Raw genomic sequence first — 23,074 nt, 5'->3', positions numbered from 1 at the left:
CTAGCCAGACCCTGGAAAGGCGAGGCCACGAAGGGATCGGCAGCCGCGGTCGTTCCCCGGCGGGGGTAGTTACGTTACTATCGCCGTTCCATGGGGGGGGTTGAAGCGGCAAAACGGGTGGTTTTCTTTAGCAGCAGCGAAAACTTTGCGCGGCCCCTCCAGCGACATCCTAAAGGGACGTTGCAGTACTTTCCTCGGCGGTGCAGAAGCCGGTTAAGCCGGCGCACTCCCGGAAGGCAGTTTAAGGCCCCCCCCCGCAGTGCCGCCTGGTGCAGAGGGGGAGCCCCCTCCGTCCCTCCCTCCCCCAATTTTAGGTTTCAGTTCTCCGCCAGGGAATAATAACAGATAAAGGCCGTGCACCGGTTCAGTCCGTATATACCGTATACAGGATAAGCCCATTTTATTCAGACCTACATACATGATCAGTAGCAGCCCCGCTTCCCCGCCGCCGCCGCCGCCGAAAGAAAAGGAATCGGAACTTTAGTTACACTACACAGAAGAAACGAGATCAACTCACGTAACGAAGTTCTCTCGCCCTTACTGGGGAAGAAGAGAACCCGTCAGACGGTTTGTCACGCTTGCCTTCCGCACTACTTGCAACCTTTTTTTGGGGGGGGGTCCTTCGGGGGGGGGCAACAGCAGACCCCCCCCCCACCCACGCCCCCCCCCCCGGTGCCAGGCTGCAACCGAGACACTCCCTCCGGCAGGAGGCTCCCCTGGAGGGGGGGGAGAAAGGGGGCGCCGTTGTGCCCCCCTCCCCTCCCCGCGGCAGGGGCGGTGCCTGCGGGGCCGTGCACGTGGCGGGGGAGGGAGCGCGCCGCCGCCGCCGCCGCCGCCGGGGCCACGCATGCGCACCTCCGGGAGGCGAACCCAGGCGAGGCGGGGCGCGCGCGCTCCCTGGACGGCTCCTGGCGCGGCGCTGCTGGCGGTGGGTGAGCGAGCGAGCGAGCCGCGGCCGCGTGCACGGGGAGGCGGGCAGGGGGCTCGAGGGGGGCGGGGCGGGAGCGCGCCCCCGTGTATGTGTGTGTGTGTGTGCGCGCGCGCGGGGCCGGACCTTGCAGGGCGGGGTGGTTTGGGGTCACCTCGCTTTCCTCCGGCCCTTTTCCCCGGGAAGAAGAAGAGCCGGAAGAAGAGGAAGAGGAGGAAGAAGAGGAAGGAGGGGAAGGGCGGCCGGTCCGGCGCGCGCGCGGGGGGGGGGTCCCTCCCTCCCTCCCTCCTGGCCTGAGTCTGGGCTGGCCGGCCAGGGTCGACCCTCCTCCTCTGCTGCGCAGGCTGAGAGGCTGCGGGGGGGGGGAGAATTCGGGCCCGGCAGGAAGCGCCCCCCCCCTCCTCCTCCTCCCTCGAGAGGCGAACCTTCCCCCCCCCCGGCCTCGCCCAGAGAGATGCGCGTCGGGGCTTTGGGAAGGGCGGCCCCGAAGGGCTTGCCCGGCTGGCATCCCTCTCCTCCTCCCTGCCGGGCCATTCCGTGCCCGGGCGGCAGAGCCCTCCAGCCTCGCAGGGCTGGACGGGAGAGCCCCGGTGGGGGGGGGGGCGGCGGCAGGAGGAGGAGGAGGAGGAGGAGGCACCCCCGTGCTGTGTGTCAAAGGAAGGGCTTGGACGGACGGACGGACGGACAGGGACGCTGGGGCGGCTCTCTGGGGCTGGGTGTGCCATGTGCAAGGCCTGGGTGCCAGCGCGAACACCCTCCTGAACAGGGCCGGGTCTGGCTCCTGCTGGAGCAGGGTGGCTGGTTGCACAACCTTGGCCGTGTGTGTGTGTGTGTGTGTGTGTGTGTGTGTGTGTGTGTGTCAGTCAGCCTGGATTCCCAGGAGGGGAAAGAAGGAGGGTGGACTGCCCTCCACTCCGCGCACCCGTCCACCCCCCCCCCCGGCAAAGCTCCCCGTCTTCTCATTGGGGAGGAATTCTCTCTGGGTGTGGGTGGGTAACTCGTAGCCTGTGGGTGGAAAGGGCCACCCCCACATACACACCCCCCACACGAGCTCTCTTGGGAACCTGGCCCGTCTTCCTGGGTCCCAAGCACTCCCCCGCGGGGGGGGGGTGGGGGCAGCCTTCCCCTCCCTGGCCCCCCCAAGCAGGAGTCTGCCTTCGAGGCCTGGAGGAGGAGGAGGAGGAGGAGGAGGAGGAGGAGGAAGAGCAGCTCCTAGGGCCCCCACTGACCCTGGCGCTGCTCTGGATGGGAGCCCACGAGGCCCCGGGCTCTTTGCCTCCTTCCTCCAGGGCCCCAAAGGCAGAGCCCGGAGGACAGCCTTCCTGCTGCTGCTGCTGCTGCGGCTGCTTCAGAAACCTGGGAGGCCGCCATGCCGTGAACAACCCCTCTGCCGCTCTCTTTCGCACGCTGCTCTGGGGCATTGGCCTGTCTTCATAGCGAACGCTGGGTGGTTTGGGTCAAGAAGGACCGGGGATGCTTCTGTCCTCCACTTCCAGTGTTTTACAGGTGATGCCGGTTCCCCCTTTTCTCTTAGTTACATAAGAACATAAGAAGAAGTGCTCCTGCTGGATCAGGCCCGGGGCCCCTCGGGTCCAGTTCCCCGGATCTCCCAAGGGGCCCCACCAGATGCTTGTGGGAGCACAGGAGAGACCCGGAGTTCCACTGTCTCCTGATCCCTCTCTTCCCCTGCCTCTGGCCTTTGGAGGTCCCCCTTCCTTCAACGCCTGGAGATGGTACTACATCCCCATCGTGGCTTGTCGCCTGCAAGGGACATTTCCCCAGGAATCTGCCCAATCCCCTTTTAAAGGCGTCTAGATGCTGAACACCATCACCGCGTCCTGTGGCAAGGAGTTCCACAGACTAACAACATGCTATAGTGATGATGACGTGGCTGGGCTAGACGGGCCCTTGGCCTGATCCTGCAGGGCTCTTCTTAGTATGTCCCTATGTTTGCAGCTCAGTTGAAGGAAGGCCCCCTTTAATTCACCCCACAATACTTTCAGCTGCTCGGCTGTGGCAGTGGGCTTCGTGCAGGAAAGAACCCGAGCAGTGTGGAGGCAGGAATGGCACCAGGCCTGGGGCGGTTGGCAGCGCTGTGCCACCATGCCCAGAGTTGGATGCCTCTCCCTCTCCTGTCCCGTCCCCCCCACCCCCCCAAAAAGGAACTGAGGCAGGTGGTGTAGAAGAACTGGCAAGCAGAATGAGGCTTAGGAAGAAGCTGTGAAGGGGGGCGGGAACGCCCTGGCGCAGGCTTAGAGCTGCCCCCCACATCTCTCCCTGAGATTTAAACCCACTGCCCACCACTCTCGGTGCGGGGACTGGACGGTGGGCTGGCCGCCTCATTCCTGCCCTGGCTTCCCATTCAGACGACCCTCACCTCCCCCCAGGTTAGCAGGTGCCACTCTTGTGTGCCCTGGGGGCAGGGAGGGAAGTGCCCTGTTGCCACGGCTCCAGGAGGAGATCCTTGTCTCTCTTTTCTCACACGGGGGCGTGCGGAGCTGGCGCACCGCCCGGGGTGTGGCGGGAACATCCTCTGGATCTGGCAAGCAGGGCTGTCCCTGGACGCATCCAGAGAGGACCGTTGGTGGAGCTGTCCTGTCCGGTGGGCTCTTGGTCTTCGAGCAGTTGAACCCTTCGGGGTCAGGAATGGCCCTTCTGATCCAGCTGTGACAAACCACCCCACCCCACCCCACCCCACCCCACCTCCGCTGCTGTTGCCATTTAAGCTACAAGCAAAGAGCAAAGAAGGTGAAAAATGCTGAATGGGGGCTGTGCTGGGGGCGGGGTGGGTGGGGGCTCCTGCTTCTTCTCTGCAAGCAGGAGGGAAATCCTGGCCGGGGCCCTTTCCATCCCCCTCCCTCCAAGACGGTCCATCCTTCAGCTCTGGACCCATCCCTCCCCAAGAATGCTGCCCTTCCTTCCTGGGGAAGCTGCGGGGGTGGGGTGGGGAGGGGAGGGGAGGGGTGGGAGGTTTCCTGGAAGTGGGTGATGAACAGGAGCCCCGGGGGGGGCACTCTCACCCCCTGGGGAGGGACGTGGCTCCCCTCCCTGCTCATACCTGGTCATTAGCTATTCTGGACCTTCCTGGGGAAGGTGGGCTTTGCTCCTCATGGTCAGGACCTGAAATTCCAGGGTGCTGGAGAAAGTTGGGAAGGAGCAAAAACTATCCTGAGCCGGATGGGGAGCTGGGTTGCTGGAAAGCGAGAGCACGTGGCTTGGCTCGCTGGCTTGAGCATCACTCAGCGCTTTCCACCCACATGAAGGCTTTCTGCATTAGTTTGTAAGCTGTGCAGTTGGTGGCAGAGGCAGGAAAGGTCAGGGAGGGGAATGGTGAAATCTGCCCTCCCCCAACCCCTTGTCCCCTTGCCCCTCCCCCACTTCTTTCTGTCTCTGTCTTTGGGCAGACTGGGGTCCACGGGACACATCCCAGCCCGGTGTTTCTGAGTCCAGTGGCTGCACAGCCGTGGTCCAGCTAGAGCGCCAGCCCTGTAGCCTGCCTGTGGAACATAGCAAAGAACACGCACACACACACGCGCACACACCCCTTTTTCACAGGGGTGCTGAGGTGTGTCTCTGATGGAAAAGCCAGGCCCCCTGCTTGCCCGTCTTCTCTGGGGAGCCTCCCTCCCCCTGGTCGTTCCTCCTGGGCGCCTGGGCTCTTGGCGAGGGGGCTTGGCGGGCCTCCCTTCTCCCTGCGGCCTTGACCTTCGTCTTCCAGAGAAACAGGCAGGCGGTGTTTTCGGGGGACCCTGCGGTTCCCCCTGTGCCTGGCGGAGCCTTCGCACGGAAAGCGCCTCAGCAGGTCCCTCAGTTCTTCGTGGGGCGGCCGCCCTGCCGTCGCCCGAGGCAGGCCTTTGGTGCCAAAGGTGCCGCCAGCCCAGAGCTTCAGGGCCTGCCTTTGGGTGGCTGGGGGAAAGAGGTGCGCGTGCAGGCTCTTGGATGAACGCGCAGGCCATGCTCCTCAGAAAGGCCCCGAAGCTGAACCTCGCTGCTCGGTTCCTGCCGTGGCCGGCGGGCAGGACGTGGCGAGAAGGGCATCACCTTCTCCCTCCCGGCTGGGGGTCCTCTAGCTTTGGCTTGTCCATCAGGCAGATGCTTTCCGGCCTTGAGGCTGCCACGTCCCTCGCCCCTCCCGCCCCCGCCCCCCCCCCCCCGAGATCCCCTTCGGGCTCTGTCCGTATTGCCTGCAGGATTGCCTAAGCAGTCCAAACCCCTCCCCAAAGGATTCTGCAGAGCCTTGAGATTAGATCCTTGTCGGGCGACGTGCTCGGGAGGCTGCTGGTAAGGCTCCCCCGTTGTCCAAAGGAGGCCCTAGAATATGGCTTGAGCCTGAAAATGCCCCCCCCCCCGGGTTCGTCGCTCTGAAGCGCTTGGTATGAACCTCCTTCAACTTGGGAGTGGCCGAAGGAGCCGGCCTCTTGCCCAGTTCTACCCTGTCCAGATGCCTGTGGGGTGTCCTGCCCCCCCCAGATTGTAGGACCCTCCCCCCAGGGTGTCCCTTGAGCAGCTTCCCAGCTGGGTTTCAGCAGAGAAGTCCGGACAGGCCCGCTCCGGCCGCCGTTCTCTCGGGCTGCCCTCCTACGAAGGTGGTTTTGAGTGGCTGGTTTCCAGGATCCTTGCTCTCGAGTTGATCTGCTTTCAAACTCTGGGGCAAAGACAGGCGTAGAAAAGCAGTGGCAGAAATGGGCCCCAATGCCAGGAAGCCTCGCACTACTCGTGGGGTGGGGTACGGGGTCACGGAGTGGCAAGTGTGCCCCTGGCGCTGTAGTCGGGGACGATCGCACCCAAAATGTCTCCTGTCCCCTTGGCTTGGCTGCTGCTGGCGGATGCCGGATCGGTGAGTGGGCACGCTCCCCCCCTGCTTCCTACCCTGCCCCAGGAACCTAGGTGGGTCGCCAGAACAGCTGGGGGGGGGGAGCCCTTCAGAAATGGTGCCCAGGAGATGAGGCTGGGGGTGGGGGGATCCTCTGTTGGGCAGCTAGTAAGATGGTGGAGCCCCCCCCCAGCAGCCGGCCTGTTGTGGCTCCCTGCCCTTACGTGGTGCCCCTAAAAGAGCAGACATCCACCTCTGGGGAGTGGGTGTCTCTGGAGGTGGGTGGGTGCTTGGCAGAGAAGGGGGGGTCCGTTGGGCTCCTCCCTCCCCTCTGCCCCTTTGCCCTCCTTCCTGTCATGGCCGAACTGGTCTCGAGGGGGTGTTGGGGCCTCTTCGCCCCCCCCCCCGCCCTGGCATGCGGTGCGAAGGCGTTCCCTTTGGGGCGGGCTCTTTCCCAGTGGGTGCCCCGTCCCACGCTCCCTGGTCCCAGGCCTGGCGGTGGAGAAGGGGTCCTTGCCAGCCGGAGCCCTGGCACCCAGGTTGGGCAATGGCCGGGATGGCTTCTGGGCGGGAAGCCCGCTCTGGCCTTAGCGTGGCTTCCGTGGCTTTGTGCCTGCCTCACGGCCTCGGCCCGGCCGAAGGTGCTGGTTGTGGCCCTGAGTTCGGCGTTCTCTCCTGCCCACCGGCCGCGGCCTTCAGACATTTGCTGGAGGCATTTTCCCACAGGCACGTTTGGGGGAATGCAAGCAGGGCTGGAGTGGGGTGTGTGTGTGTATGATGTGTGTGTGTATGATGTGTGTGTATGATGTGTGTGTGTGTGTGTGTGTGTGTGTGTGTTCCTCCCTCTTCTGCAGCTGCTTCCCGGGCCCTGGAACGCCCTCCGAGGCTGGCTTGGAAGGCTGGCCAGCAGAGACCACCTGGCCTTGGGCGTTGGAGCTGATCTGTAACTGGAGACGCTTTTCCTCCTCGGTGTGGCTGTTCTTCAGAACCGGTTCTTACTACGTTTTAATTGCCCTTGTCTTTATTTGAATTGAGTGGGGAAGGTGGGGTGTACATTTAAGCGACAAGTGGCGACTACTCAGCATCTCCGTTTCCCACGGTGGTCATCCACCTCCACCGGCCTCTCGGGAGGCAAAGGTTTCCAACGGCCTGAGCCCTGAAGAGGAGGCGGAGAAGAGAGCTCGCCCTCCCCCCCTCTCCCACCCCCCCACTGCTGTCCCCAGAGCCGGGGGTGGGTGGGGGTCACATCCTGCTGCAGCTGATTTAGATCTCCCCACAGAGTGTGCCCTGGAGGGAGAGGTTCTCTCCTGCAGGGGTGGGGGTGAGGGGGGGGGAGCAGTGCCCCCTGCCCGGCCCTTTTGTTTCAAGGGGTCACTCTGAGTCCCGGTGGGGGGGAAGAGCCTTTCCAGGGTTTGTGGACCCTCTCCTCCTGAGGAGACAGACAGGTGGCTCCAAGACAGAGAGGAGCCCTGAGGGATTGTGGGGGGGGGGAATAGGGGCTGGCACTCCTTCCTGCAGGCCTCTTTCCCTCCTGGGTTTTATGGTGGGGGTGGGGGTGGCTTCTGCCCCTGCCAGGCTCCCTCCCTCGCTTGGAATTCTCTTCTCTGGGGACATCTTGGGCTGCCTTCCTTCTTTTTTACGACTGGAAGGTCTCTTGATTTCGATGGCTGCTGTTGCTCCACCATTGGCTTTGTGGACCCCCCCCACACACACACACACTGCTCATCGAAGAGTGGAAAGGGGGGCGCGTCAGGCTGGGGTTGCAGCCCGCCCCTGTCCTGTGATGCCCCCCAGCCCTTTCTCTCCCCCTCTCCCTTTGTGGCCTTGGGGTTCTGGGGCCAAGGGGCCTCAAAGGCCAGCCTGTGGTCCCAGGCGGGGGGGGTGTCGGTGTGTGCGCGCCTGCACACTGAGGCTGTTTGCTCCCTCTTCTCCCCTGGGACTGAATCGGCTGCCGGCCCCCGGGCGCTGGCAGGACCCGCTCCCCTGGCCTGCCCCACCGGGGTGCCCTTCAGCTGCCTCCTTGCGTGCGTGCGTCCGCCGAGGCAGGCGTGGGGCGTGGGCCCTGATTCAGGGAGCGGGCCCTCCAGTTAAACATTGCTTAAGGCCGAAGGAGAGATTAAGGGAGCCAAGGTGGACGGGCGCCTGCAAGGGCAGTGGCCAGAGGGGTGGGTGGGGAGAGTGAGGGTCACCTTATCCGGTCAAGATAAGGGGGGGGCAGCAAGGTCTCCCTTTCACCTGTGGCAAGGCTTTGCTTCCCTCGAGGGGCCTCCTCCTTTCCCCACCACCCCTGGGGAAGCTGCGGGCAGCAGAGAGGCCGCGGAGGTCGATCGTCCGGGAGGAAAGGTACCTGGCAGTGGGCGGCGTCTTTTCCTTGGGCCGAGCACAGAGCTTGGCGTCTCAGTCGGTTTTGTTTTTTGGGGCGGGCAAAGCCATGGGGCTCTGGCGCATGATGCAGGGGGGGGGAACCGCTGTTCCTTGCTGCCTCCTCCTCCCCCCCATGCGCGGGGCAGCTGTACCCCAAGCAGGCTGCTGGGAGCCCTTTCCTGTGCCCCGACCAGCCTATGCCAGGCCTCCCCAGAGGCAGAGGGAGGCTCCCGCTTGTTTCACTGCAGGGCTGGCGTTCCTGTGGGAGGGAGGGAGAGCCCATGTGGCGGTTGCAGGACCCACACAAGAGGAGGTGTGCTTTTGTTTGAATGCTGTGTGTTGCGGAAGTGTGTGTGCGTGTGTTTGTGTGAATGGGAACAGCAGGGGGAGAGGCCACCCTACCCCCCCCCCCCCACGTGGTGCTTCTCGGGCCTGGCACCTCCTGGGGGGAACATGTCTGGTTTTCAAGAAGGAAAAGGGGGACCTCTCTGCATATGTGGTGGACATGTGACATCAGAAGGAAAAAATGCTCACTGTTTTTTTAAGGAAAATGGGGAAAAATTGGATGCAGTATTCAGATATTGCCAAGTATTGCTCTCCTGAATATAATTAAGAAGGACCATTTGAAAAAAGATCAAAAAGTGTTAGTAGTCATAATAGGTACTGTAGCAAGATTAATATTCTCAAAGAACTGAAAAAGCAGGGAAAAATCTAATTTGGAAGTCTGGTACAAAGAAATGTGGAGTTAAGTTAACGTGTGAAATGCAAATGAGAAGAGGAATGGTGAAGACTAACGATTTCAAATATGTACGGAAGTTATACTTGAAACACGTCTTTTGGAAAGGGAAAGGTTACAAGCCGGCAGAAGGACCCGTGTGTTTTTGGAGTGGAATGGGGTGGAAAGCCCTGGGTGGCTCTAGGTTGGGTGCGAGGGGTGTCCCGAGAGGGTCTGGCCCGCAGGCTGCACTCGTCTGGGGTTTTGCTCAAGCTGCGCAAGCAGAGTGTGGCTCCGTGGACCCCTTCGGCCCCCCACCCTTTTCATTCTATTCATTCATTCTTAGGCTCCCTTCAAGGCGCTGCTTTCAGCCCCCTGGGGCCCCCACGTTCTTTGGGGGCCAAAAGACCCATAGCAAGGCTTTCTCTGGCTTTCAGGCCTGCCTGCTGAGGGCCAGCGCATGTTCCGTTTTTTTGGGGGGGGTCAGAGGGGCAGCACTGTCATCTGAGCCCAACCATCGTGCAGGAGCGTGGCCGGTGTGGCCTGTCCTTGCGTGGCTGCTTCAGCTTTTCTGTGCGGCCTATAAACTGATCGGCTCTACTGATGTGTTACGGCGGCTCCCAGGGTTGCAGTCTATGGGCCTGGAGGTGTTCATGCGCTTGGGAGTGTGCTTTCTGCCTGTTTTGCTCACGCGTTGCATTTCTTTGACTTTACGGACGCCCCATGGTGATCACCAGGCTTGGTGGCGGCATCACCTGCCCTTACCTTAGCTGCTCGAGAATGCAGGAAGCAGCGGGTGGTTACCTGGGTTGGATGAGTGTGCCAGCCCCACCGATCTGGGTCCCAGGGGCAAGTGGGTGGTGGCCTTGGGTGCTCTGCTGGGGGGGGCCCCTCTCTGTGTTTCCTTGCCTTGGGCCAGGCCCCTGGGCCTCCTTCCTGATGGCTCCCTGACCCCTGTCTCAGGCAGGGTGCTTTGGGGAGGCGAGGGGAGGGGAGGGGCGGCGCCAGCGGCTGTGGGCTGACCACCTTTCCCTGGATGCCTCTTTTTCAGCATCCTGTGCAATGTCTCCCTGTGAAGCAGCTTCTTGGTGTCCCTCCTGAAGGCTGGAGACAGTTCCGGAACCTGTTGAGAAAGAGGAGGAGGAGGAGGAAGAAGAAGAAGCAGAGGAGAGGCAGGTGAGCTGAGGAAGGCCTGGGGCCATTTGCAGAAGTGCCCTGGCTTCGGTGGGGTGGCCGAGAGGGAATCCGCGAAGCTGGCCATTTCCCTCTCCTGCTTGAGTGCAAGGCCTCCCAAACGGGGGAGGTTGTTGTGTTTCTCCCCCCCACACACACACACACTTGTGTATTGCTGGTTGTGGTCTCCTCCGTGCAGTGCAGTGGATTTGTCTGTGAGGGACGTTGCCCGCTTCTTTTCTCTCCATCGTCCTGTTTTTGCAGTGATAGCAGAGTCTGCCCCACAATAAGGAACTTGGCCCCATGTACGGGTCGCCCTCTGAGCAGGAAACAGGGCTCTGGGGTTGCCACCCTTCTTCCTGGCGACCCCAGATTCAAATTCAGCTCAGGGGAGGCTCCCTGTTCGGTCTCGCATGGGTCTCTTCCCTTGGTCAGCCTCAGCCGCCTGCGGCCTGGCCTTTGACCGGAAATCCGGCCACCCGAGGGAGCGAGGCTGCAGGTGGTTTTGCCAGATCGTGGGGAAGGGCAGAAGGTGGGAACCCGGAGCGGGGGGGGGGAGGGCAGGGAGCTTCCCTTGGGTGAGTTGGGGGGGGGGGAGGGTTCTCAGTGTGAGGCTTCTCTTCTGTTTTCTGGTGGGTTGTGCAGAGCAGGCCCGCCTCCTGGTGGATCAGGCCCAGATGAACCGGTCAGCAAGGTCCGTTTGCCCAAGAATCAGCACCGACCAGGGCCAGGTCAGGATCCCTGCGGAAGGCCTTGCAAGCCGCCGCTCCGAAACCCAGACCTTTCTCTAAGCAAGCGGGAGGGGCGGGGGGTGGTCCAGATGGTCTCAGGGGTCCTTCCACCCCCATGACCAGCGGTCGGGGGAGGAGACCTTTGGCTTGGTAAGAGAGGGCGGGCTCCCTCCTGACCGTCCGCATGGGCAGCGCCTGGAGCTGTGCCGGAAAGGGGTCTCGCTCCTTGACCCCAGGTACCAGCCGGCCTCAAGGGGCTGCTGGGTACAAAGATGACGGTGTGTGTGTGTGTGTGCGTGTGCGTGTGCGTGTGTGTGTGCGTGCGCGCGTGCGTGCGTGTAGTGGCCTGGCCAGCCCCCTCCACCTCCTTAGGGCTGCTGGACTTGGGACCAGCCCCTCCCCACCCCCACCCCCCCACCACTGCTGGTCTCATTAGACCCCTGTTCCCGCCAGCCACGCTGGGCCACGCTGGGTCACTTTGGTGCCGGCTGGAGGCTCGTCTGGCAGCCGGAAAGGCCGGCTGTGGCGGGGGGGGGGCTTCTCCGCCCCTCCCCGCCCCCTCTCCTCCGACTTCCTGGGCTGCCTGCTGGGGCCGAGCCGTTTCGGGGCACCCCCGGCTGTTCTGGCAACCGGCCTGGTGGCCGTGGCCAGGAAGGAGGCCGGATGCCCCCCTCCCGTGTGCTTTGGGGTCACGGAGGGTTTCAAGCAGCCTGCTGGGGGTGGGAAAGCTTTCCTCGGCGGCGGAACAGTCTCTGAGCCGCCGATCCAGAGCCCTCGGGAGCCCCAGACAGAGGGGGGCTCCCCAGCTTTTGTGCACCCCCTCCCTGACAGAGTCTGGCTGGGCCGCAGCCCTCCCGACCAAGTCGGTGGGGCTCTGGGGGTGACCTGGGACAAGCCGGGGTTTCTCTCTCTCTCTCTCTCTCTCGGCTGCTCCTTGAATGCTTTGGGGCAGACCCACCTCCCTTGTAGAGTGGGCGTGAAGGGAGGGGCCACGTCAGGCTCCCCCTTCCCTGACTTGGCGGGCCCCCCTCCCCCCCCGGCTCTGGCTCCGGACTCTTTTGGGGTGGGCCACTCCACGCCCAGGCGGCACAAGGGACCCTGCTCCTGGGCTGGATGGAACCCTTTCAGCGAGGGGGGGGGCACACGTTCAAGAGCCTCAAGGAGGGACTCAGTTTTGGCAAAGACCAAAAAGGCAGGGAGGGGGGAGGGCTGCCACAAGCCCCCCCCCGAACCCCTTCTGAAGAGCGCTTGCTTGTAGGGCCTGGGGGGGGGTCCCCTTGGGAGCGCCCAGCTGACGGCCATCCTGCCAAAGGGGTCCAGGGAGGGAGACCCACGGAGGACGTCTGGGGTCTCGCCTTCCTCACGGAGGTCCCAGCCATTTCCGGAGGCCTTGCCAGAACCAGGGTCCCGAGCGCCCCCCCCTGCCGGCCCTTTGTGCTGAACCCTTTGAATAATGTGGTGGAAGGGGTGCTGGGGGTGGGGGGGGCAGCCCCTTGTGAAGCCTGGGCAGTGGCAGGCATGGCCAAAGCCACAGGGAGGGGCCTTCCCCCCCCCCGATCGGGGTGGGGTGGGGTGGGGGCGGACTGTGGTCCAGGAAAACCCTTTCCGAGGAAAGGCTCAGCCAGAGGGCACCTGGCCCAGCAAGAGGAGTCCCCCCCCCGGCCTCTGCAGGGGGTCTGACCTCCCCACTCTGACCGGGGGGGGGGGAGAGGGGGCTTCCCAGGAGGCGCACGCGCGCACACACACACACACACACACACGCCCTGCAAGCGCCCAGCTCTCTCAACCCGTGGCGCATCCCTCACTGTTGCGAGCGAACGAGGACCCTCTCTGTGGGCAGGGGTTGGGCGTCTCTCCACAGGCGCAGAGCAGGCCCACCTCTCGCGAAAGGGGCGAAGGGGGGGGGGGTCTTCTTCTTCTTCTTCTTCTTCTTGAGGGCAGCTCTCCGCGGGGCCGGAGCAGATCCTCAGCTGCTGGCAACCTGCTTCTGTTCCCCCTCCAGGGTGGATGATGATGCCAGTGGCTGACAGAGGGGAAGGTGGCCTCTCAAGCGGTGGCTGTCCTGGGACCAGGCAGAAGAAATCGTGCCCTCCCCCTCCCCTCCGCCCAGTGTCTTGGGGTGGGTCGGGGGGGGGAGGGTGTAATTACCTGCCTGTGGGAAAGTGGGGGTGGGGGGTGGGCACTAGGCAGCCACCCTGGAATTAACCCTGGGCTTTGGTTTACCACCCGGGCAGGGCAGCGGTCTGTTTACGCAGGAGGAGGAGGAGGAGGAGGAGGAGGAGGAGGGTGTAATTGGGCTTTGGAGCAGCGAAGGAAGGGGGACGCCCAGGCTTGTTCGTGGAAGTGGGGGGCGGGTGTCCTCAGCCTGCTGCTCTGAAGGGAGGGGGTTTTCCCTGGGATGCCCATCCTGGCAAAAATAAAAACAAAAGACCAGACAAGGCCCCCAAACATGGTGGAAGCAGGGGAAGCCCCCCTGGCCCCTTTCATGACCCACCATTTTATCCCATGATAAAAGTGTGAGCTTTCGTGGGCATTTCCACTTCTTCAGACGTGCGTCTGGGATGCTGTGTGTCTTTTCCAGCAGAGAGTGAAATGGGGCGGGGGGGAGGGGAGAGGCCAGGACAGTCAGTAATGCTGGGGAACTCCCCCCCCCCCCCCCGGAAGGGAGTGCACTTGTGCAGCAGGCACCAGTCATTTTTCAAAAAGCCTTTATAAGCGAGAAGGTGGAGCTTAGGGACGCTTTGTGGTGTGGGATCCCCTAAGGAATGTGCAAATGGGTGTGTTTGCACGGGGGTCGGGGGGGGGGCGGGCGGCGGGAAGAGAGAGAGAGAGAGAGAGAGAGAGAGAGAAGTGGGACTGAAGCATGGGGTGTAGCTTCTTAGCCTGCACTAGACGGGAGTACAGTGCTTTGCCGGGGGGGGGGTTGGAATTGGTTCCTCCTGGCCGAGGCTGACAGTTCAGTCAGTCCAGGAGATTCTCCCTGCACGGTCCTTTCCAACTGAGGCAGACACGCACACCCCACACCCTGCCCTTCTCCTCCCCTGCAAGCACGGCAGGCCCAGAATCCTTTTAGTACTGGTGCCAGTCATTCTAGGATTGTGTGAGGTGATCCAGTGGAAGAGAGTGACTTTGAGCATGCACAGAGTGCCTTTCTCAAGGAGGAGAAACATCTCCAGGTCTGATGCAGGAGCAGGGGATCCTTTTATTAGACCACTATAAACACTAAACACTCAGCAGGTTTTCATGGGCCCAATCCACTTCTTCAGGCCATGCAGCGATATGGTTTGGATAGGGCAGAAAAATTGCAAAAGAGAACCAGACGTTCATGGCCAGGCTTGCTTCGGAGAAGTACCTTAGGAAAAAACACAGGCTGCATTTTTGGAATGCTCCTTCATAACTTCTGGGATTCTGGTTTATAATTTTTTGGTGCCATCCACAAGACATCGGTGCGTGGCCTGAAGAAGAGGACTTGGCTCATGAAAGCTCACTGAGCGTTTGGTTTTACCAGTACAATTTTTAAAAAAGGCACGACCATCTCCTCCATCTGTCTTGTGGAAAGCCTGCAGGGCTTCCCTTGGGTTTTTTTTTTGGGGGGGGGGGGGCAGTTTCCAGGCCAGCTGAGGTGACTGCCTGAAGGACCTTCCTTTGGGACGTCCCGTCCTTTGCTGGCCCAGCCGGTCGGGTGGCACCCTTCAAGCGGGCAGGCGGGCGCAGGCAGCTCAGCCGACTGGCAGGATAGGGGCGGGGGTGTTTGTGTGCCTGTGTGTGTGTGTACACATGTGTGCGCCCCCTCCCGCACAAGGGAGGAGGTGTGGCTAAGAAGCGGTTTCACAACTTTGGCACTTTGAGGCTTGTTTGAAGAGAGTAGAAGGCGGTTGCTGAGCAGGCGCCTGGAACAAAGGAGGTGCCCCCCCCGTCGCCGTCCGCCCGCCGTCCATCCGTCCGTCCGCGGTTGCTGTGGCTGCGGCCCAGACCGTGGCTTTTCTCCCTCCCTCCCTCCCTCCCTGCCTCCCTTTAGGGGCAGTCAGGTATAAAAGGCTGGTTGGCAGGAGCTGGACGTGCAGGCGGCAGGTGAGGAAGGCTTTGCCCGGGCAGCTGCCTCCTCCTCCTCTTCCTCCTCCGGCTCTCGCAGACGGCCTGCCTTCCCTTCCGCTTTGCTAGCAGAAGCAGGGAAGCCCCCGCGCGCTCCCTCGCACCTGAGGGCTCCGGGCAAGGAAGGCTCTGGAGCCCTGTGCCCTTGGCACTGCTGCACCCGCCGGCCGCCTGTGGGGCTTCCTGCCTCCTGAGCGGCTGTTTGTCCTCCCCCCCCCACACACGTGCCCTCCCCTTCGCAGGAGCTGTGGGAGGAGACGGCCGGCCCATCAGAAGGCAAGGGAACCATGGGGTGAGTGGCGGGTGTCAAATCCCGGGCGCTGTGGGTCTGTCCCTCGGCTGCAGGTGGGCTCTCGATGGGAGAGGCTTCCCTGGGGCTCAGGCGATCCTTTGGTGATAAAGGGCTGAGGTTTTTTGGGGGGGGGCATGGAAGTCATGAAAAAAAAGGGTCTCCTTGTGGCTGGGACCCCTCCCTGCCCCATCCCACCCCCCCACTGGCCGGCCAGCAGGCAGAAAGCTTGGCAGGCTTCCTCCAAGCAGCGGCCGTGTCCGGAAGGGCATCCATTTGTGAGCCCCATTTTGCAGGCAGATGCTGAGGTACAAGCAGCCCTTGGCCTGGAGGGGTTTTCTAAGCGGGGGGGGGCTCAGGCTGGGAGGCCTTGGCTTGGCCTATTTTTCCCACCAACCTCAGGGCTTTGGCGAGGCTTGCTGGAGCTCCTTGGGCCACCTGGGTTTTCCTTCACTCTTTTCTGGACCGGCCAGAAGTGAGGTCTCTTGCAGTAGACGGGAGTCTGTTTGCAGAGGGAGGCACTGGCTCAGAGTTCGGTCACTGGCCGGGGGCTACGGCTGGCCTCTACCTCTCCGGGCCTGGCCCGGTTCCGTGGCCAGAGTTGCCCCAGGATAGGGTTCCATGTGTGTGTGTGTGTGTGTGTGTGTGTGTGTGTTGGGGGTGGAGATGGGACCTAGACTGGACACCTGAATGGGCGGAGAGCTTGGCGCCCTGGGCTCAAATAGCCACTCAGGGTGTAACCCCTTTGGGCGATCGTTTTTGTCCACTCACAAAACTCTTGCCCTCAGTCTTTTGTGGTCGTGGCTGTAAAATGGGTGCCGTGCAGGGACCATGTGCGATGCCCGAAGGAAAGGCATCTGATATGTTTGGCTGTGTGTTGCAGCCGGGTGTGTTTGTGTGTTTGAAGTGGCCTGAAGTGACTTTCAGTCTTCACTGCTCAGCTGCAACCAGTTTCCACTGCTCTCCCCCCCCCCCCACTCTCCACCGTCTGCCAGTGCCTGAATTATGGGCTGGCAGTGTAGAAGAAGGGAAGATAGATGGAGGGGCTGATCCCCCAGCCCCTGGGAATCCAGGGTCACCCGTAGACAGCCTGGGGAAGGAAAGAGGGACCTGAGGGATGGAGGAAGCCGCTCTCTTGCCTGCAGGCCCTGGGGGGGGGGGGGTCACTGGTGGTGATTCATCCTCAGATTCCTCTTACTCACCCTGGTCAGAGGAGGAGGAGGTGGGGAGGAAGGGGGCGAGGAGGAGAGCTATTTTAATCCCCGCCTGGGTGTGCCTCTTGCCACTCTGCGCTCTTGCCAGTCTGGCTGAAGTTGCAGCTGCTGCCCTGGCTGGGCTCAGGAACCGGAGTGGGAGGTGGTGCTGAATGCGGGCAGGGAGATCGGGGAGAATGACCACCTTTCCCTCCCTTGCATGGCCGGCCGAGGAGGAAGGCAGGAGGCACTTTGGCCGTCCGGCTGGGCGAGGGACAGGTGGGAACCTGTCGGGCTGCTTCCCTCTGGAAGGGAGGGCAGGTTGGCAGCCCCTGTTTGGGGGAGGGAGGGGGCTCCGGTGCATGCCCCCCCCGCAGAAGCATTTTGCCTCCAGCGTTGCTGCGCCCTGTGCCAGACAGGGATGGGCCCAGGGCACAATCAGGCTGGCAGCGAGCCCAGGCCGGCCGGGACCAGCCTCCAGCCTGTCTCTCCTCCTGCCCTGGACTTCTGAGGGGCTCACGTGCGTTGCTCCCATTGTGCAGTTAAGCAAGACCTCCTTCCGTGCCACTGAATTACACAAGTGCAGGATCGGTGATTTGGATCGGGGCCCACCTTCTGAGCATTGCGGCAGATACCTTACCAGTGCCCAACAGATCTCTGGTCCGCAGGGGGGCCAGTGGGAATGCATAGGCGCGCCAGCCCCGATGGGGACGGTGTAGGTGGGGCCTGGCCTCTGTGCCTGGAAACCAGCAACACCATCCCACTCCCTGGCCACAAAAGGCATTTGATGATGCAGGAATAAACCCAGACAGAGCTTTTGTTACTCTGACCACAGGCCTGAGCACAAAATTCCTGTTTTCTGGTCTGGCAGATTTCAAAATTCACCCGCTACTCCTGTTGGGTGTCTGCCTGCTCAAAACACCCCTAGAGAGATAGAGTTTCAGGGACAGTGGGGGGATCAAACATTTTGGAAACCAATAGGATACAAGCCGCCTTTCTCCGCTTATCCCACCTGAACCCATTTTATTGCTTGAACGGAATAAAACACGTCATTTACAACTTAGGTGTGATATTAAGTCTTCCTACTTGGCTTACGGTTGACGTGGGCAGAGCACAGCCCTGTGTGGCTGTGGGGCGAGAGACTGGATCCGCCAAGGCCAAGGCCAAGAGGGGTCAGCCGGCCGGACCCTTCTGAACTTCACCTGCCCCCCCCCCAACCTTGCCCGCATCCTGCTAGCTGTGTTCTTGTCATCTGGTGAGACCTGGCAGGGTGCTGTGCAATCCTGGCATCTCCCAGCACATCCCCATGGACTGTGCCGGCGGGAGGGGGGCAGGGCTCTCCTCCCCCCTCGGGGACGGGGGGGGCGGCTTTCAGGCAGAGCTCAGATGGCCCTCTCTCTGTCCATGCCCTGGCTCTGCAGAAGGAAGGCTGCGCTCCTGGGCGGGGAGAGGCCCAGCCCTGCCCTGCGCTGCCCTCCACCCGCGCGCCCGCACCCGCCTGGGGTTTCGTGGAGTTTCTCAGCCCAGGTTGTAAAAAGTAATTGCCTCCATCTCAGGGCCTTTGCTTTCCTGTCTCTGCTGAGTGGGGGTGGAGGTGAAGGGGAGGGTGTAGCTGTTCCCCCCCCCCTGCAACCACCACCACCACCACACCCAGCAGGATTGGATTCTTGGGGAAGGAGCCAGGAGTCGAGAGAGCTGCTTCCTGGGCAGAGGAAAGCCCCCTCCCCAATTGTGCAGGTGCCCCTCCTGCTGGTGTGCAGGTGGGGGGGGCTGCCCCTCTTCTTTCACAGAGAGGGGACAGAGGGGTGAAGGGAGCTGCTTGCATTCCTCAGCGGCTTCTGTTAGCATTGGGGGGGGGGAATCAGGCAACTTCCCTCCCCCTTTCCAGCGTCCAGAACGGTACCCGTGGCTGAGCCTGGTAATCGCCTTAGCCAGATCAGGCGGGCCGGTTGGGGCTTGTCCCTGGAATGTGACTTTCCTTCCGAGTTGCAGAGGAGCCGTCCCCCCCCAACCCCCATCCCGAGTGGCCTTGTAATGAAGGGGTGGGGTGGGGTGGGGGCTTCGGCCCCTTGCTTGTCGGGCCTGGCAGTCCCATCCTGTCCCCTTAGGGGCCCCTTTTCTCTGCTGCCGAGTGTTTCAGGAAAACTGCCTGGGGAGCGGGGCTCCGGTGGGATGGGGTGGGGTGGGGTGGGCAGCTCAGCCCCTTCCCTGGCAGACCAGCACACGTGGCTCTGGAGGTGTGCCTGGTGCCCGGGCAAGGGGCTGGCATCAGCTGCCCAGGCATGCAGTGGGTGGCGTGGCCCAGCAGGAGAGGAGGGGCACCGACAGGCAGGCAGGCAGGCAGGCAGGGCTCCTCCTCCTCCTCTGCCACCACCACGATGCCACCCGAGCCAGGTAGGGAGGAAGGAGCCTGGGGTGGGGAGGAATAGGTAAGGGGGGTGTCTGGAGGGAAGGAGGAGGGCAGGCCTCGTTCCCCCCCCCCCGGTCATCCCTGCCAGCCTCTAACCAAGCGGCAGCCAATTCTCAGTGGGAGCAGGCATGATGGGTTGTGGAGTCACTTCACTATGGGGCTTGTAGAGGATGTCTGGGAGGCAGGGGTGTGTGTGTGTGTGTGTGAGAAAGAGAGAGATGCCCCCCCCATGCCCCTGGCCTGCTGCAGGAGATGCCGAAGGAAGGATGGGCTTCCCGGATCCCCTTTGCAGGGAGGGGCCTTCATCCTGTTCTTACACCTCCCTGGCGATGTGCATGGCAATGGCACTTTGCACGCGCCTAAAGGCACTTCGCTGGCACCCTTGGCCAGTCTCAGCCCTTGCTGCTAGTTGCTGAAAGTTAAGCTCCAGTGACCATTGGCTGAAAGGAGGCCTGGGTGGTGAGTGAAGGGCACTCTGCAGGTGCTCAGAGGCACTCTTGTGCCTCTAGAGCCTACACTTGCAGCCGAGCCTGTGTGCTTCCAAGAAGGGCTGTATAGGGGTCTGCTCTGGGGCCGTCCGACTCTCAGGGCGCGCATGCCCCCCCCCCCGTTCCGCAGCCACGAGTGAAACCGTGGAATGCTTTGGGTGGCCATAAGAGGGGATGGGAGCAGCTCAGGGTGAAGAAAGCAAGCCATTCCCTCAGAGGTTAAACCCTGGGGGCTGGCTATCCCCCCCCACTCCCTCCCCCCCTCAAACCCCCCCCCAAATTCCTGCAGGAGCCACTGCTCTGGGAACGGGATGCCGTGGAGAGCGACTCTCCTCGCGGGTCTGATCCACCTTCAGGGTCCTTCTTACACCCTGCCTGTGACAGACCTTTTGGAGATACCTGGGGGGGGGGGGGGGAATGGTCCAAGGTGTCCCTCTCCCCTCCCCTTAACCCCTTGTGCACTGAGCTGAAACAGGAGTGTGGAGCAGCCGGGGTGTGGGGCTCCCTCCCTCCCTCCCGTGAGAATGGGGCTCCGGTCGGCTTCTCAGCCTGAACAATTTCCCCAGAACAATTTGCAGTTTGTTTGTGAGCCTCTAATCCTGCCCCCCCCCCAAGGCTCTGCACACGGGTAGCCAGGATTAAGTCCAGGAATCTGCTTATTGGAAATTTGGGGAGGGGGGGCTGAAGGAGCCCAGAAGAGCCCCTGAACTAGCAGCCGGAGGGGCCAGTTGTTGGCGGTTCAGCCGTCTTGGCCCCCCCCCACTTTCCCCTCCCACGAGGGGCTTCTCTCCCAGAATAGAAGGAAGCCAAACCTCCTCCCCCCCCCCCGCGTGGCTGAGATGGGCATCTGATCGCCCCTACTCCGGGTGGCACCTGTCCCCCCCCGCCCGCCCCTCGAGGAGTCAACAGCATTGGGAGAGCCCATCAAGACTGACAGACAGGCAGAATGCCCCCCCCCATTGAGATCTTTTATGGGGAGACCCTGCTGGTGGGATCCTGTGGGAAGGCAGAGGAGAGGCAGGTGGGTCACCTTCCTCTGGGGCTGGAATGTGGCTGTGCTGGCCGGACAGCCCCCCCCCCCCCCGCACACACACACACATACACCCATTTGGACTAGCCTTGATCAGAGTGCCTTCTGTCCTGCTTTGGTCTTTCTGGGCAGGGGGGGGGTCAGTGGCCGCAGCAGCAGCAAAGGGCAGCACAGGTGGGTGAGCCAGGAGGCCAGCGAGCAAGGGAGCAGTGGGCGGGTGGGGGGAGCGCAGGAGGAAGGAGCCCTGTGTGCAAAAGGGTAAAGGGCAGAAAAGCTGGGGTGCATGCTTTCGGAGTGGGAGGGGCCCACTTTCTCCCCCCCCCCGACCGTCCCACGGCCAGCAAGTCTACTGCTTGCGCCATTGCCCACTGGCTGCAGGACAGGGTGGGGGTGGATGGGATATACTGTGGACTTCAAAGGGCAGCAGGGATTGCAGGGGGGGGGAGGAGGTTGCCTTGGCCCTTCCCCCTCGCCCTCCCCCCAGCCCCACTGGACTTGCCCCTCCTGGTCTGCCTGTAGCACCTCCAAGGGCGTGGGGAGCCATCGGCATCTCTAGGCCTCCCAAGGGCTATTCCCGGGGAGTGGGGGTGGTTTCATGCCACGGCCAGAGAGAGGCACCGCCTGTGAGTCGGATGGGGGGGGCTCTCTGCTCCCCACCCACTTCCTGTTTTCCAGGGTGGGGGAGTGTCTCACTGGGGAGATGCGGCAAAATTTTGGCAGATCCCATCCTATGCTCCCCCCCTGCGCCATTAGCCGCCATAATCTTTGTGTTGGGTTTGTGATGATGATAGTGATGTGCAAGACTTTTACATCTGGATTGTATTGCGTAGCTGGGCTCACTTGTTTGAGCTGCCTGCTGTTGGTGCTTCTGCGGGCTCCTTTCTGCCCCACAGGAGAGTTGGGGGAGGGCAGAGAGATGGGGCTGGGAATGGGGTGATCAGAAGAGGGGGTGGCATCCCTGCACTCTGAGAAGGGGGGCCCATGTCGAAGGGGGAAGCTGCAGGCCATGGGGATGGGGAGGATGGGGGGGGAGGCAGAGCCTAGAGCTGGTTGGGAGATTGGGGGGGCGGGAACCCTGGCAGAGGCTGCTTGGGGAAGATGCTGTGGCGGAGGGGGCACCCGGAAGGGGACTTTTGCGCTGAATGGGTGCCTGCGTTGTCTGGAGGCGGAGGGGGAGCCCTACCCGGTGTCTGTCTGTGCCAAACCATCCCCCCCCCCGCTGCTGCTGCTTCTGCTTCTCGGGAGGAGTGGCCCGGAGGCGCGCCCGCCCAGCGGGTGATGGCAGGGTGACTGGGCCGCCGTGTGAGGGAGAGTCACGGGCCGGCTCAGCCTCCCCTTCCTCTTTGCCACCTTCCCCTCATTGGGTCACACGGTGGCCATAAAGCGGGGCCAGCCAAGGCCACACACACACACACACACACCCCCTCCCAGTGGGACTGAAGGGGCTGCCGATGCCCCACGGGCCGGATGCTCTGGGGAGCACGTCAGGTGAGACCACCTGTGGGGGGGAGGGTGGCAGGGCCTTTGTGGGGGGGCTCTCTTTAATGCCTAGGTAGAAAACAAGAGGACTGGGTGCAGGGGGGGACTCAGCCATGCTTTTCCTGCAGAGAACACTCTGCACATGGACAGAGGGTCCTCCCTTACTTTGCCCCTTTCTCGAGGTCCCAGGAGGCGCCTCCTGGTTCTGCAGCCCTCCTGTCTTTTGGGGCGGGGGGGGTAGATTCACTCCCGATGGGGAGGGGCGGACGGCCTCCAGGCAGGAATGGGAAGGGGTGGCTTTGTCCTTGCCGGATCAGACCAGCTGCGGGGGGGGGGGACACACCCCGCTGGGCCCCGCATGGCTCTTGGCGCCAACTAGCAGCGCAGGGCTGAGCGCGGCCAAAACAAGCACTCGGCCTCACCCAGCAGAGGCCCAGCCGTGGGGGGGGGGAGGCGGATGTCAAACCGTCCCGTTCCCCTCGCCCGCCTCCCCCCCCCCCCCCGCGCTCAGCTCCTTTCCTTGGGATGCAGGAAACTTGCCTTTTGCTGCAGGGGTGGAAAAGGAGTGAGGAGGGAGGGAGGGTCTTGCCATGGGTTGGAAGTGGCAGCTTCCTATTAAATGTTTTTTTTGGGGGGGGGTTCATCCCTAGGCCTTGTCAGGAGCAGGAGCTGTTGGGTGGGGGTTGCTGACTCCCAGTGGGGTGCCTCTTCCCCCCCCCCGCCAGTCACTGGAGAGAGTGGCAGGGGATGGTTTTGGCAGGGTGAGGGTGCCTCTGCCCCCCCCCGGATGAATTTGTGGGGGGGGGCAGGGGGGAGGTTAGGACAAGCTGTGAAGCTGGGGTTCTCTTTGACCTGACCAGGACCCAAGGCATATTTTCCCCCTATTGCCCCCCCAGCTGCCACAATGCAGCCAGAGAGGATGATTGGGTCCCTTCCAAGGTTCCCCCACATCCCCATCTCCTTTCTTCCCCCCCCAACCCCCCCCATTGCATCTCCGTCCCGGCAGGACCTCATCCAGCTCCCTCTTCTCTCCTTCTCGGATGTCCTTGTTGTTTTTTTCATGAGAAATGGATCCCCTTCCCAGCGGCTGATGCCGGTCCCTGGCAGGGGAAGGAGGCGAGGAGGGTCTCTCCCCCCCTCCCTGGCGCTGATCCCAGCTGCTCTCCTGTCCCCCCCCCCCACACACACCACCACCACTGTGAGAGTCTGCCTGAGCCTTGCTGCTTTTGCTGCAGGAGAGGCAACGCCGCTTTCACCCTTATTGCACCCCCCCTGCGCGCACACACACACACGCACACACACACACACACACAAACAGCTGGGATGGTGCAGATGAAGGAGGTGGGGGTGCATACACACGATCACCCCC

The 23,074-nt window shown here is 62.6% G+C and overlaps 1 protein-coding gene across 4 annotated transcripts in view; it reads left to right on the top strand.

Annotated features, from left to right (window-relative positions):
* The first annotated feature begins 827 nt into the window (after nt 1-827).
* The window catches only part of SLC4A2 (solute carrier family 4 member 2), a 45,163-nt gene continuing 22,916 nt past the window's right edge, over nt 828-23,074 (top strand). Inside the window, exons 1-2 of one of the 4 annotated variants that reach the window (XM_073002614.2) lie at nt 828-928; nt 9,872-9,996. The gene's annotated coding sequence lies outside the window, so the exon portion shown is untranslated. Of the gene's footprint in view, nt 933-9,871; nt 9,997-14,830; nt 15,109-18,607; nt 18,693-23,074 lie in introns of those variants that run through there. The other 3 variants (XM_073002615.2, XM_073002616.2, XM_073002617.2) reach the window with 3 other exon arrangements.

This window comes from Pogona vitticeps, chromosome 6, assembly GCF_051106095.1.
Source record: "Pogona vitticeps strain Pit_001003342236 chromosome 6, PviZW2.1, whole genome shotgun sequence".
In the NCBI taxonomy this organism is placed as follows: Eukaryota; Metazoa; Chordata; class Lepidosauria; order Squamata; family Agamidae; genus Pogona; species Pogona vitticeps.
This window is presented reverse-complemented; position numbering and strand designations above follow the sequence as displayed.